Source organism: Varanus komodoensis, unplaced genomic scaffold, assembly GCF_004798865.1.
Source record: "Varanus komodoensis strain SLA01 unplaced genomic scaffold, ASM479886v1 scaffold14_1, whole genome shotgun sequence".
Lineage (NCBI taxonomy): Eukaryota > Metazoa > Chordata > Lepidosauria > Squamata > Varanidae > Varanus > Varanus komodoensis.
Window position 1 is genome coordinate 17,126,116 of NW_025335438.1, and position 14,269 is coordinate 17,140,384.

The 14,269-nt window shown below is 38.3% G+C and overlaps 1 protein-coding gene across 1 annotated transcript in view; it reads right to left on the reverse strand.

The window, feature by feature from the left end:
* Positions 1 to 14,269, reverse strand: part of XKR4 (XK related 4) — a 173,117-nt gene that overhangs the window by 20,483 nt on the left and 138,365 nt on the right. The window lies entirely within an intron of this gene.

Consider the following 14,269-nt stretch of genomic DNA (forward strand, 5'->3'; position numbering starts at 1 on the left):
TCATGGATCTTACATTCCAGGTTCCTATGGAGTATAGATCTTTGCAGCATCGGACTCTCCTTTCACTAGCAGATACTTCGGCAACTGAGAGTCCTTTCGGCTTTGACCCAGTCTCTGCATTCTTTCTCGCACTACTAGTACTAGCCCTCCGCTCTTCCCCAGTAGCATATTGGACACCTTCCGACCTGAGGGGCTCATCTTCCGGGGTCGTATCTTTTTGCCTTTTGGTACTGTCCATGGGGTTTTCATGGCAAAGATACCGGAGTAGGTTGCCATTTCCCTCATTAGCTACTCCCAATTTTGTTTGGCAATCTTCCATTAAAAGCACATATGGTATAAGTGAAGAATGCTATACAAAGTTGCCTCTAGCTGGTCTCCACAGATTATTCATGAGCTAGTATCTTCCTTCTATGTTATGGTGTGCTCATGCAACCTTATGTACAAGAGTATATTCCCCACAAGCCGAAATTACATTCTGTGAGAGTTATATAACTATACTTCAGAGTTGCTTTTCTTTCTCTGAAGAGATTCTTGCCTCTTACTTTGGAATTGACAAGAGTTCTCTGGGAAGAAATAGAAAGAACTCTGGTTTGATAACAATCTGGTAAACAAGCACTTCAGAAACAAGACCATGTGTTCTTCTGCTGAGGGTACTGTTTCTGCTTCAGTGTCATGCTAACCTTCCTTTAAAAAAGTATGTCTAAGGCCAGCACCTATGCATAGAAATTTCAGTATACCATGTGCTTTCACCTACCATGTGCTTAAAGGCTCAGTGTTTGTATTATACTTCATAATAGTAGCTGAATTTCAATAATACAGGGATGAAATTGTTGCTAACTAACCCCCAGAATCAAGTTCACCCACTTTTCCTGACACAGTACTTTGGAACACAGAATGAGCTATAACATTACTTAATCTGGTTCAGGGCTTCTCTTCACAAGGTATTTATTGGGAAATTGTGATACCTCATTCACAGTTCCTGAATGAGGTAAACAAGTTACCATATTTCCAATCCAGAATTAACTTCAGTGAGAGGCTGCCGAAACACAATTTGCGGATGGTTCCCTTGATTGGATGGCAGTGGTTCAACCTGTTCTGGATGGAGTGGCACTCCCTGTGATGGAGCAGGTTTGTAGCTTGGAGATGTCCCTTGATTCATCCTTGTCACCTGAGGCTCAGGTAGCCCAGTGGCTCAGAATGTCTTCTACCAGCTTTGGTGGTGGCCCAGCTACATCCTTATTTAGACAGGGTTAGCCTGCCTTTGGTAATCTACACTCTGATAATATCTAAATTAGATTATTGCAATGCACTTTATAGTTTAGAAGCTGTAATTGGTGTAGAATGCAACAGCCAGATTAATAACTGGTAGCTGCAGGCCCAATTCTGCTCTAATTGTGTTGGCAGTCTGTATTCTTCTGGTTCCAATTCAAGGAATTGGTTTTTACTTGTGAAGCTTTACATGACTTAGAACCACAATACCTTTTGGAGTTTCTCCCCCAACAACAATACTATGTTGGATACTATACTCAACATCAGAGGCCTTTCTCCATAGGAGGCTTGGAGGATGGTAACAGGTTGGAACTTTTCTGTAGTGGATCCCCATCTTTGGAACAACCCCTCTGTTGTGACCCAGCTGGCACCACACTTCCCATCTTTTCAGCACCAGGTCTAGAGTCAAGATTGCCCTTTATGTGCAGGTCTTTAAAGATCTCCCTGGTTACCAGGGGCTTAAGGGGATTATCCAGGCCTTAATTCTTCTTTGCAGAGTATTTTTGCTGAATTTTTATAATAAAATGCTTAAATTCATTTAAACATTTTATGGTATTTGCATTATCTTTTATTGCTTTGTTTTATACATTGTTGTAAACTGCCCAGAGAGCTTCAACTATTGGGGGGTGGGTTACAAATGAAATTTAACAACAATAATAACAATAACAACAACAATAACATGCATTTCTACTATACCTAGTCATAAAATGGTGATAATTTCCTCAGAGTCACACAGAAAACCATTTTTTGGAATCCACTCAGAAACCAATGCAAAAGGGACACTGAGACACAGAAATTACTTTACTAAACTAGTACCATTAGAAATGTAGTTTGGCTCTAAATTTAAAAAGAAAGAAATCACTAATGGCTTGAAATCTGCTCTATTCAGTCAACCAGGTTCTTGCTCTGCTGCTAAAGTACATGAGGTCACCTGCTGAGGCTGGCCCTTTTTGTAAATGCCTTGTTGAAATTGCAGCTCTTCCCACTCAGGGCACCTGCCTTGGAGACTCACAAGTATGCTAACTGCCTGGCCTCCTCCTTTCACTGGGTTCCACAGGCCCTGATGCACAGCCTTTTCTCTCTCCTATTCCCTAATTGTCTGTGATGAGCTCTATTTTCCTAGATTAAAATTCTTGTCATACATTTTTGTCTAAGGTTACCAAAAAAGAAAAAGAAAAAAGAAAATGAAAATAATGAAAATGAAAAAGAAAAAGAAAAGAAAGCTGTTAGTCATATAGAAAAGATACTAAAAACAGATTAGAGATACTCAAACTATAGCTCTATGATGGAGTTCAGTCCAAAGATTCAGGCTTGAACCTGAATCTTTGGAATTTGATTTGGAATTTGTTGTCCATCAGCAAAGAGAACCTTTCTTCAACCTGGCAACTCTCAGTTGTATTGGACTGCAATTCTCAGGATTCAATGCTGCATCTGCCAGCTGAGGAAGATGGATTTGAAAGTCCAAACTCCAAGAAGCACCAAATTGTAAACAATTCTGAACTAGCTGTGCCAATGTTGTAACTTGGTGTAAGGCAGCTTCCATGTTTCTGTGAATAAAGGGTCAAGTAGAGGGGCTTCCTGAACATTCATGGGGCCTGAGGAAATGATTCTACTGGAAGAAGGCATGCATTTATTCATATCATTCTGCTGTGCTTTTTGGATTTTGATCCACACTGATTGTTAGAAAAAAATGGCAATTTATGCTTTCACTTTACAGGGCTGAACATTTCTTTCATCCATTCCAAATAAAAGCAGCTCTTGCCATAAACAGCAAGTTAAGAAAAGCTGTATTACTAAGGAATGCTTTCATTATACAATTTCTGCCAGTGCCTATATGAAACTGAGAAGCAGTTTGTAGATGCAAAGCCTGTCCCTTATCTTCAAGTGTTTGCAATGTCTTCTCTGCTACAGAGGCCTGGGGAACAAATCATCTTAATGATAAACATTACACAGAACCTCTCATGAGCAGCAGGTGCTTCCAGATGACACCTTGAATGTGAACTCATCTTGCCTCACGCAGGTAAATGTTTTGTATGACAGGATGGTCCAGATTATATTGTCTTCTATTTGCAACCCTCCTGTGTTTTCCTACAGCTTCTTCTTTTCTCTCTCTTTCCTCAACCCAATCTATTAACCCAATCTATTTTGAAGGCGCAAGCCTTGACAATACCTCTAGTCAGTAAGGTGGGGAGGCAGAGGAGAGTGTTGCCATGGATGCGAAAGGAGGTGGTTAGAGGGATTAGACAAAAGAGGAACCTCCATAGGAAATGGGTACTGGGGGAAATAGACAGAAGGGTATACTGGGAGGAGGAGTATTTTGTTCAGTTTTGGGCCCCTCATTACAGAAAGGATATAGCCTTTATCTATATCTATATCTATACCTATATCTGGAGTCAGTGCAGTGCAGGGCCACAAGGTTGGTGGCCGGTTTGCAGGGGATGCCATATGAGGCGAGACTGAGGGAACTGGTTCTCTTCAGCCTGGAGAAGAGGAGACTCAGAGGGGATATGTTGGTGACATACAGGTATGTGAGGGGATGTCACATGGAGATGGGCAGAGACCTGTTCTCCCCTGCAGAGGAAGGCAGGACACGCTCCAAATGGAGCAAAGGTCAGGGAGCAAAGCAAAGCTCAATGGAGCAAAGCTCAAGCACTTCCTGACAGTCAGGACCCCGAGGGTGTGGAATGGGCTTCCATGAGAGGTCGTTGAGGCCCCATCGGTGCATGTGTTCAAGGATAGGCTGGACGTCCACATGGTGGGCATGTCGTGAGCGGAGCCGGCTGGTGCCGGAGGTCAGACTAGATGGCCCAGGAGATCCCTTCTGACTCGCTCTGTTTCTATGTTTCTATGTTTGTATTAAGTAAGGAAAGTTGGAATACCTTCACAATGTTTTTTGAATGGAAGTGCTGGGAGCCATCTATCTGGAAGTGTTCAATATTAAATAGAACATGCTAAATATTTAAATGATACAAATCAAAACAAAATAAAAATCACTCACTTGTACCAATTCTTGGGAAGACTTACTTTGCCCAGGTTTGAAGCTTTTCCCCCTGTAGCGATCCCACACTACATCCAGATAAGACATTATGGCCCCATCACCCTATCACATTGACCGAATCTTATGGGGCAGTCCCATTCATGTGCGGTTCCCCACTCCCCCAGCTTCTCCCATCTATTTTCTAATTGCATAGAAGAAGTGCAAAAATAAAAGGAATAGATGCACAATGTGACTAGGAGTCCTTCGTCTGGAAGAAGCACCCTGGTATCTTCATTTCAGTGGATTAGTTTCCTGCATAAACCACAATATTACATGTGTTGGATCCTTATTGTATCTAATGCTTCATTTCCAATGATAATTTCCCTAGCATCCATCTGCCTACTTAGAATAGTTAGAATGTCTTCACTTAGTCTGTGCAACTTGCTAGTGAAATTCTTTCCATAAACCATAAAAAGAACCATCGATTTAAATATCTCCTACTTGTTTATGCTGTTTTCCTGTTTAGAAGTTCAGTATGAGAACAGAATGCAATGCTGCAGAAAACCTGTGGAGGGAGCCTTCATCCCTGGCTATTTTTCTTTGTGATTATAGTGAAAATCACAAGGAAAGAAATGTAATCTATATCCCACAAATTTATAACTTCCTATATAATTTTCAGTGATCCTTATTTTATAGTAATGAAGAGTCAAAATATGTCATACCATGCCACAGTTTAGACACTAGTAAAGAGACTGTGGCTAATATTTGATGGGTTTATACCCCTGTAAAATAGTATCATAGATCTAGCAGGTTTCCGATGAGTGTTTGAGCCCAAGGCAGTGAAGGAAAGGTCAGCGCCGGATACCTAATCCTGCCATGGGCCTAACACCCTGCATGGATAGGCCCCAACTTGCATGCATCGGAATTTTACAGGTACTACTATTATGGACTGTTGTAATGTGCAAAGCCTGATTTCAATGTAAGGAATTTTAAGTTAGAATGAGTTTGTTATTAAAGTAGGTTAGGATGCAGGGAGAACACATTTATGCTATAAGTCAGTGTTTTGACCAATATTGGTTCGCATACCACTTTATGTGAAGAAAAACACCCCATCATCTTTGGCTGAAGAATCTAGTCGAAGAGAGGCTTTCAAAACACAGTTCTGAAAGGTTTTGCCACTAGACAAATCAAGTGCAGTTTTAGCAGAACAGATACATATAGATAGAATCTCCAAGCATTCCAGAAGATAGTACAATTTGGTTATATCACACTTGCATTATCTTGTTTCTAGTAAGTAGAAAATGAATAAATGATTAATCTATCCTAATAGGAGCAAGGTATCTTGTAGTCCTGTGGATGGTTTGTCCTGCAATTTCCTTCATCCCTCCTCACTGGCCATGCTGGCTAGGGCTAAAGGGAATTGTAGGCTAAAATGTCTGGGACCACACATACAGGACAGGAAATCTTTTGGGATATCTTATTTCACAAGGGGTGAACAAGTTTATCCTATGTGTGCTTAATCAAGAATAATTCACAGTAGGATTAATCTTGGGTAAGTGTAGATACAGATTAGATCTGCTGTTCAGAGGAAATTTTGAATGGAAAGACAGTCGTGCTTATATTGTATGTAAACAAGACTCAGGGCTTCTTTGCATCACCTGCCATTTCTGCCTTCTTAAATAAAGACAGGCTCCTTTAGGTGTCTGTGCCATTCTTTCTCTGCCTTGCTTTATGTTTCTTTACACAGCCATGTAGTGCAGCTGTGGCATACTTATAATGGGACACCAGCCTCCACTGAGTGGTCAGGCTAAAGAATGAAATATCAGAACAGGCACAGCATTTCTGTGGAATGCTGCTCTTAATCCCACATATGATTCTTAAACAGAATGTTAGGTAAATTGTGAGGTTAAAATCCTCATGTAGAGGAGCACTAGAAGCCAGATCTTCCAATCACAATGCTACAACACTTTCTTTTCTTCCTGTCTCTCCACAGATGTTTTACTTTTATGGAGAACTTGGGAAGAAATGTATCAATTTTTAGATACACAGGGTATTGAATATGTCTGAATGCGTCTGAATCCGAGATAATCTGCAGCGTGAATATTTGACTCACTTCAGAGGAGCCCCACTTCAGTTCTGATATCTCCTGAATCTCATTAAATTAGCCCTACTAAATGTAGCATTTGGTTACACTTCTAGTAACTATAGTTCAGTAATAGTGGAAAAGGACACCCATATTCCACTAGATGGCGTTGCACTGCTAGTTTAATTAATCCAAGTTTGGAACGGAATTTTGTCTCTGACTATATTAAACAATTTCAATTTATCCTTGAAATTTGTTAACATCCTACTCCTAGCCAAGTGGAACAATAGGGCACAATCCTATGCATTTTCAGCAGAAAAAAGTCCTATAACTCATAGCATTCTAATTGCTGACTGTGGAATGTAAGTAATTTTTTTCTGTCTAAATGTACATAGGATTGCACCTTAAGAATCCCTGAAGTTATATTTTGTCAGTGCAAGGATATATTATATGTCCATAACAGCTAACACGCATCTCCAGTGAAAATAGTAAAAATACAATATAATATAAATTAAGTAATGGGAAGAAACACTTATCACAGAATCATAGCATGAGAATAGGAAATTACATGTAAGAAATTACAATATTCAAATTCATCTGCTCTTCTTCTCTGTAAATAGACAAATGATTTATTGTCACCTGAAGTAGAGCAAGACATTAAATCTAGACCCAATCCTGAGTGTTTTGCTAATTAACCTAAATCCTATGAATTTTAGTGGCTCTAGTGTAAATGTGTTCAGATCTGATACAACACAAACATTACATTTCCAGTAATCCATATAGTTCTTCAATCATGGCCAAATCAACAGGTTCACCAGTTTTTTGGAGGTTTTTTTTTTTTTTTTTTTGCAACTTCTGTCTGCCACTTTAAGGCAACATTTAGTTACCATTAGATTTAATACAGTTGTATTTCTCCTATTCTAAGTGACTTCAAATTGTTGATACCCAGATCTCTGAGAATTTTGCTGTTAAAATTCTGAGTTTGTGTCTCTTTGTATTCAATCAACTTTGAGGAGCTGAAGATTTGGGGTATCTTTTTGAAGTCAGGCTCTGTATCTTTAACAGCTGTATTGTAGGCAGATACATAATGAAGTTCCATATATGGCTTGCAAGCCCCCTTAGGTTCTGCAAAGGGATGGGATTGGACTTCCAAGGTCCACTTCCTGGAGCAATCCTTACTGTTATCCCTAATAACAGTGCCTGAATGATCCCAGAAGGTGGTGCTGGAGAATTATAGCTTTGCGCCACAGCAATTATGTCATGGATTACCGTAGGGCTCTATCTTATCCTCCATGCTCTTCAACATCTACATGAAAGTGCTGGGGGAGGTCATCAGGAGGCACAGGTGTCATCAATAAGCAGGTGATACTCAGCTCTATCATGCTTTTTCATTGAACCCAAGTGAAGAAATGGCTGCTCAGTAATGGACTGGATGAGGACCAACAAACTGAGACTCAGTCCAGACAAGACAGAGATTCTCTTGGTGCATGGACCATCTGTACACTTTGGAATAATTTGTTGTGAGCCATCCAGAGATGCAGAGTGATTTACGGCCTAGAAATATTCAAAATAAATAAATAAATAAATAAATAAATAAATAAATAAATAAATCTGTCCTAGATAGGGTTGCTCTTCCCCTAAAGGTCAGAGTTCATAGATTGGGATTGTTCTTAGATCCAGAATTGTCACTTGACTCACATGTGGAGTTGGTGTCATGGAGCACCTTTTATCAGCTTAGGCTGAGTTACCAACTTTGACCCTCTCTGGACAGCCAGAGTCTAATTACAGTAATCTATGCACTGGTAACTTTGGACTATGTGGAGCAGACCAGAAACTTCAACAGGGCGGCATGGGTGGTAATAGGGACTGGTCCACAAGATCACATTATGCCAGTCCTCTTTCTGCTGCACTGGTTGCCAGTTGAAGTTTGAGCCCAATTCAAAATGCATGTACTAACATTTAAAGTCCTTAACAGCTCCAGGCCAGATAATCTGAAGGAACACCTCTTCCCATATGTATCTACACATTCCTTAAGATCATCTTCTGAAGTCCTTCCTAAGCAGTCCCCTCCAAGGAAAATAAGGAGGGTGGCAATGGCAAGAAGGTCCTTTTCAGCTGTGCCACCCCACTTGTGAAATCTGTTCCCCAAGGAAGTGCACCTGGCACCTACCCTATTCTCTTTCTGGCACCAGATGAATACCATTTTTATTTTCCAGATATTTTAATAGTTAAACTTTAGTTTTAATGTTGTATTTTATATCATTCCTTTGATGGTACTTTTAACTTGATTAAAGTGGTGGTAGCCTTCTTGGATTGTTTGGCTGTTCCAGTGTTTTTAACTTTAGTGATGGTGACTTTGCTGGTTGTTTTAGTGATTTTATTGGTTTTACTATTTTATTGTATTCTGTTTGTTAACTGCTCAGATTCTTTGAGCTATTGGGCAGTATAAAAATGTATTAAATCAACAAATACACAAATGATGTATCTGACAACAATAAGGATGTGGATGGTAAACCTTCAGACAGCACGGAGTGAATTTGTATAGTGTGAACCACACCTATGCCCTACATACAGAGACAAAGACTGGACTGAGTCTCCCAACACCAGCTGAGTCACAAGACAGAATGGACATTACTACTGATACCATCCAGTCCAAGGACACTGTTTGTGCCCCCACCCAATTCCGATTCTGCATTGCTGGCATATGGCATCAGAAATACCAAATAAACAGTTTACATCAGTAGTTAGAATCGTTTTTGTTTGCTTTGGTTCACTTTCTTTAGTTGTATTACACCAGAGCAGCCTTTCTCAACTTTTTTGCCTTGACAGAACCCTTGAAATAATTTTCATGTCTCAGGGAACACCTGCAGAAAAATTACTATAAAGGTAAGCACTGGATTTAATGTAAATAAAGGTGGTATTAATTAGTTTTCTTTACAAAATGAAAATGTATTGAAAAAGTTGAATAGCATGATAAATTGAAAACCATAATATAAATCAAAGCAATATGAACAAAAATATTGGTTAAGATGGTGTTACCTTGGAAACTGAAATAAAGAATGAATTTTACTTAAATATGAAATCTGTGCTGCTTTTTTAATTTGATGACAAAAAATTTAATTGTGGGTCAGAGTTTAGATAAGCACACATGGATTTCATCTTCAACTGACATGAGACAATTTGTCTTTGCTCTTGATGCTTGTTAAACAAGAAGAAGCTTGCTCACAAATATAAGAAGTTGAAGAGTGCAGTAATGTGCTTATTGCTGCCCTTTGAATGGCAGGATCCTCTTCTTTCACAGAAATTCAGAAACTGTCAAGTGATAGGTCAGTAAATCACATCTGAAACGCATGATCAGACTGTAGTTTGCAAAGTTCTTTTAAAATCAAGTTCTGAAGTTGAGCAGATGATTCAGAGGGACAGTCCCTCAGTCAGGTGTTGAAAGGGAGACAAACAATGTCCATTTTTTTCCTGCGGTTCTTCAAGATGGTTTTCAATAAGGCTTGAGAGCTTCTGATATGCTTCTTCACTCTCAAGCCCCAGCACTGGTGTAAACATTTCCATATTTCCTTTTGCAATGTGTTTTCTCAAATATTTTTTTAATCCAAGTGTTTATGAAATATTTAAAGGAATGGCAGAATAGATAACTGAGAAAATCACAAAATGAAAACTTCACAAAACAACACTTCACAATGCTTCTAACCTACAGAATCTACCTTCGGTGACATTTATAACAGCAGCAAGACTGTCAAAAATCTTTGAAGAGGTCATTCAGTGAGTCACTTGCAAGGCTGAAATAATATGACTATCATACAACTCGGGAGCGTGTGCAGCATTTTCTGTGGCAGCACTGCCAAGCCCCAAATGCTGGTCTTCCCTTCATGCATGTCTCCAATCACTCCACCCCAAGTTATCATAAAAAATGAAAATGACCACTGCAATGTACTATATGTTTCAATTTTGGTGCACCTGTTTCCAGTCAGTGTAAGCATTTCTTAAAGATAACTGAAACAATAAAAGTGTGTTTATGTATGTTTGCATTATAAACATTTATGTTATAAACACACAATGTGAATGTGAAAGCACGATATACAGACAGACAGAAAGATGATAGGATGATAAATATCATGATCTCTTACAGAAGTCCTAACTACCTTTCACAGAACCCTCCAGGGAACTCCCATTGAGAAAGGCTTTTCCAGAGGCTAGCTTCATGTCTGCTTGGGTCAAGTCCAGTGTCTTCCATTTGGGGAGAAGAGTTTTTTTTTAAACTCTCTTAGGAATTTTAGCCCCTCAGTTACTGTTACTTCAAAATGTGTTACTGTATTTTTTAATCTTATTCCGCCTCCTCCTTTCCTTCTATTTTTTGGGATAATAGTATAGTTTTAATATTTGTTAAGTTTTTTATTAATTTTTATCATGCTGCTGTCTTTTACAGTTCCAAATGTTATGAACTGTCCAGAGAACTTTGGATATAGGATGGTACAGAAATGTTCTAATAACCATGTGATGTGATGCTACATACACCACTGAAATATCATAGTAAGTATTTACAATCCTGTTTCTACAATACAACCTGAATGATGCTGAGCAGTAGGTAACTGGATAGTAACGTGAAGGGTATTGAAGTGTGCAAGATCTCCAAATATTTTTTCTGCCACCCATGCTTCTAATTGTCTATTGAGTTGTACAACACTTACCCTCCAGTTATAAAATACTTGGTCTTTCTGTGACCACAGCAAGTGAATATCCTTCTGTTCTCATTCATTTACCACTCCACCAATGCCAATTTTAAGCAGGTAAAGAATTATTTAAAATTAACCCAGATTTATTTCAAGTATCTTGGAACATGCTGCATTCAGTCTACTGATTCATGACTATTTTTAGCAGTCAAATCTGGAGCAGGCAGTTTCGCCCCACAGCTTTATACTTGGCATTAATATCATCCTTTTGTTTGCTTTTTAAAATCTGTCTGTAGGCAAGAACTCATGAAACTGTTTACTAATAGCTCCAGAAAACTATGAGCAGAAGAAGTGGAAAAATAAGATCATTTAAAAATTACAAAATAGTGTGCTCCGTAAAATTGTGCACACTTTCTCTGTCTGGCATAATGTTTTGACTATATTTTCCAGTGCTTTCTCCAAATTTTCTTCATCTTTTTTGTGGTGGATCTTGTCCCCACTCCATTCTGCCCTCCCCCCACTTCTGCCACCACACACACATATCTTTTATTTATCAGAGGTAGAGAAATAAAAATCTCAGAACTTTTGCAATAAAATGTCTTCTGAGAAATGTTGGCTTAGTTATGGTTGTCATGTTTAGGGTTCAATAGCTTCCTCACGATCCTCGAAATGTTCAACTTCTAAAGGGTGATCATATAAGAATCTTTGTCCTTTTCTGGCATCCTAAACCCAAATAAACAACCAAGAGAAGGGAGCACCCGAGCTCCTCATGTCTCCCTCTTTGTGTTCTATCATTTCCATTTATTTATTACATTTCTACTGTGCCCAGTAGTCTGGGTGGTTTACACAACGATGAATTGGATAATTTACAAAATTTCACTGTCATACATTGAACAGGTACATTGAACAGTGTTCAGCAAGTTATCTCCTACTCACAGGGGCTTTCCATGTGTTTCATAACACGGGAGTATAAAAGACATCAACATGGAATGAAAGGAGCGATTCCTGCCCTCACATGGTTACCACGTTCAGAGAATGCTCTGATAGGACCACTGTGCCCAATACAAATGCTTATAACACCACAGCATTCCTGTGAGAGGGCCAATTATAGCTGAAACTCTCTGTGTCTGGCATCACGGGAAGGGTAGCTTTAGTGTTGTGCCAAAACCTGTCCTCTGATTTCCTGGAAGTTTTTTTCTCCTATAAAAGAGGTATCCATTTTTTGGTTTTGTTCCTAGAGTGCTACATAATTTATTTTGAATTTCTTTTGGAGCTGTTTTTGAGCTTGCATCATCAGTGCAAGGTGACTGAGGATGCCGCATTTTTGTTTAGTTTCCACTACCACCTCTCTGCTGCTCCACAGGTTTCCAGACTTTTTGCACTTCCTGATCTGAAAAAGTTTTGTGGATGGCATTGCCTTATATCTTCCTCCGCTGCTCAAGAAACCAGAAAAGCTCTCCAACTGCTGCCTTTCATAATTGTATAATGAAAGACATGTCATTTGAGCACACCTCACCACCTCATCAAAAAGGTAAGCAAAAGAACCATAAATTTTGACTATCAGAATGTCTTCAAAATTTTCTTCTTTGAATATCTTTTCTATCAACTTGAATGAAAATAGGTTTACTATTATATTAAATCAAAATGTTTATTTAACTATAAAGTGCAATATCCTCTCCAAGTGTGTTAGAATATAATCACCAGAAGTTAGCAGCACAAAACCCTGGTTTTCTGTTCAGGATTCCAGAGTGCTTCCTATCTGCAATCTTTGGCCTAGTTATAAAGGTAGATGTTGAGTTCCTTTACCAGAAAAGAAACAGTTCAAACATCATAATTCATTTCATCTATATGTGTACCTGCCAGCACACAAAGCACATTAGTAAATAACTCATATTACTTCTGAAAGATTTTTGTTAAACTAGGCAAAAGATAAAACATGGGAGTGGGAAAAAATGATAAGGCAGAAGTAAAACAGTTATAAAACAAACCAACAATTGCCATTAACTGCAACAAAACAAAGGAAAATCACTTCAGATTGCTGCATAAGCAGCACAGAAGGAAGTTTTGGTGAATAAAATAGATAACACAATAAACAAGTTTTGCAAGATATCCTGTGTTACTTCTTAAAAGATGGGCCAGTGTTTTCTGATATATGAAATATGTAATGCTAGAGAAGTGTCACAATGGCTTGCCCAGGCCAAAAATTGTGGTACCAGTATTTGCAGTTAAGAGATGGGATCAAAATATTTTTAAAGAGACTTAACTTAGGAAATCATTGCAGTATGGAATACTTCAAACAGTCCTATCTGGTCAAGGTTTGGGGATAAAAAATATGTCAATCATAAAGGATGTGTTTACACCCCTGCACATACATTAGGGAGTCACCAGGATGTCAGATGCTTCTGCTATGGTTCTGCCAGCCTAGAACTGGCAACAGAAAAAGGATAACTCCAGAAAAGACTTAATAGCAAAATGTTTAAAACATTGCTTAAATGGTATTGACTCCTTTAAAATAATATAAACAAACAGATTAGAACATGACAGATGCTTGAGATGTGGACAACTAAGATCAGATTCTTTATATATCTTTTGGCACTGTGAAAAAAAATCAAGACATACCAGCGTACCATTTTATTAATTGCTGAGCAAATTAGAAGAAATATAATATTACTTATATATTGGTTAGATTTTGTTATTTTTTTAGAGGTAGCATGCAAGATTATGTTACAGAAGTGGTTAATATATTTAAGGCTGGTAGGAGAAATGCAGGGCTTCCTCTCTTAGCAGATGGATTTCTTAGAATCTGGAATATTGCTATGATGATGAAACTGACATTACATTTATGTAAGAAAAATATCACTGCATTGAAAACAAGTCTTTTTTAAAAAATGGGGATTATTTGTTGCATTCTAAAATGATAATTCTGAAACAATGTTTGTCTCTCTTTTTTATTAACATGAAATTATAAGTTTGAATGATTTTAGGAAGGAATTTATTTTTGTCTTATTATAAGACAGTTCTGTTTAAATAATTATTTTAATGTAACATTAAAATAGGATGAGGTATGCCAGCTCAAGAAAGAAAAGGAATTTTTTCCCCTCCATGATTCATACAACTCTTGCTCTACAGAGCATACCTTTGCACTGACTCATCTCCTATTTGCTTACACTAGAGCAACAAAAAAAGATATTTAATGTAATATGTAGTTTGACTGTCAGCCACTCATCAGTTCTGTTTACATAGTTCAAAATACTGGTC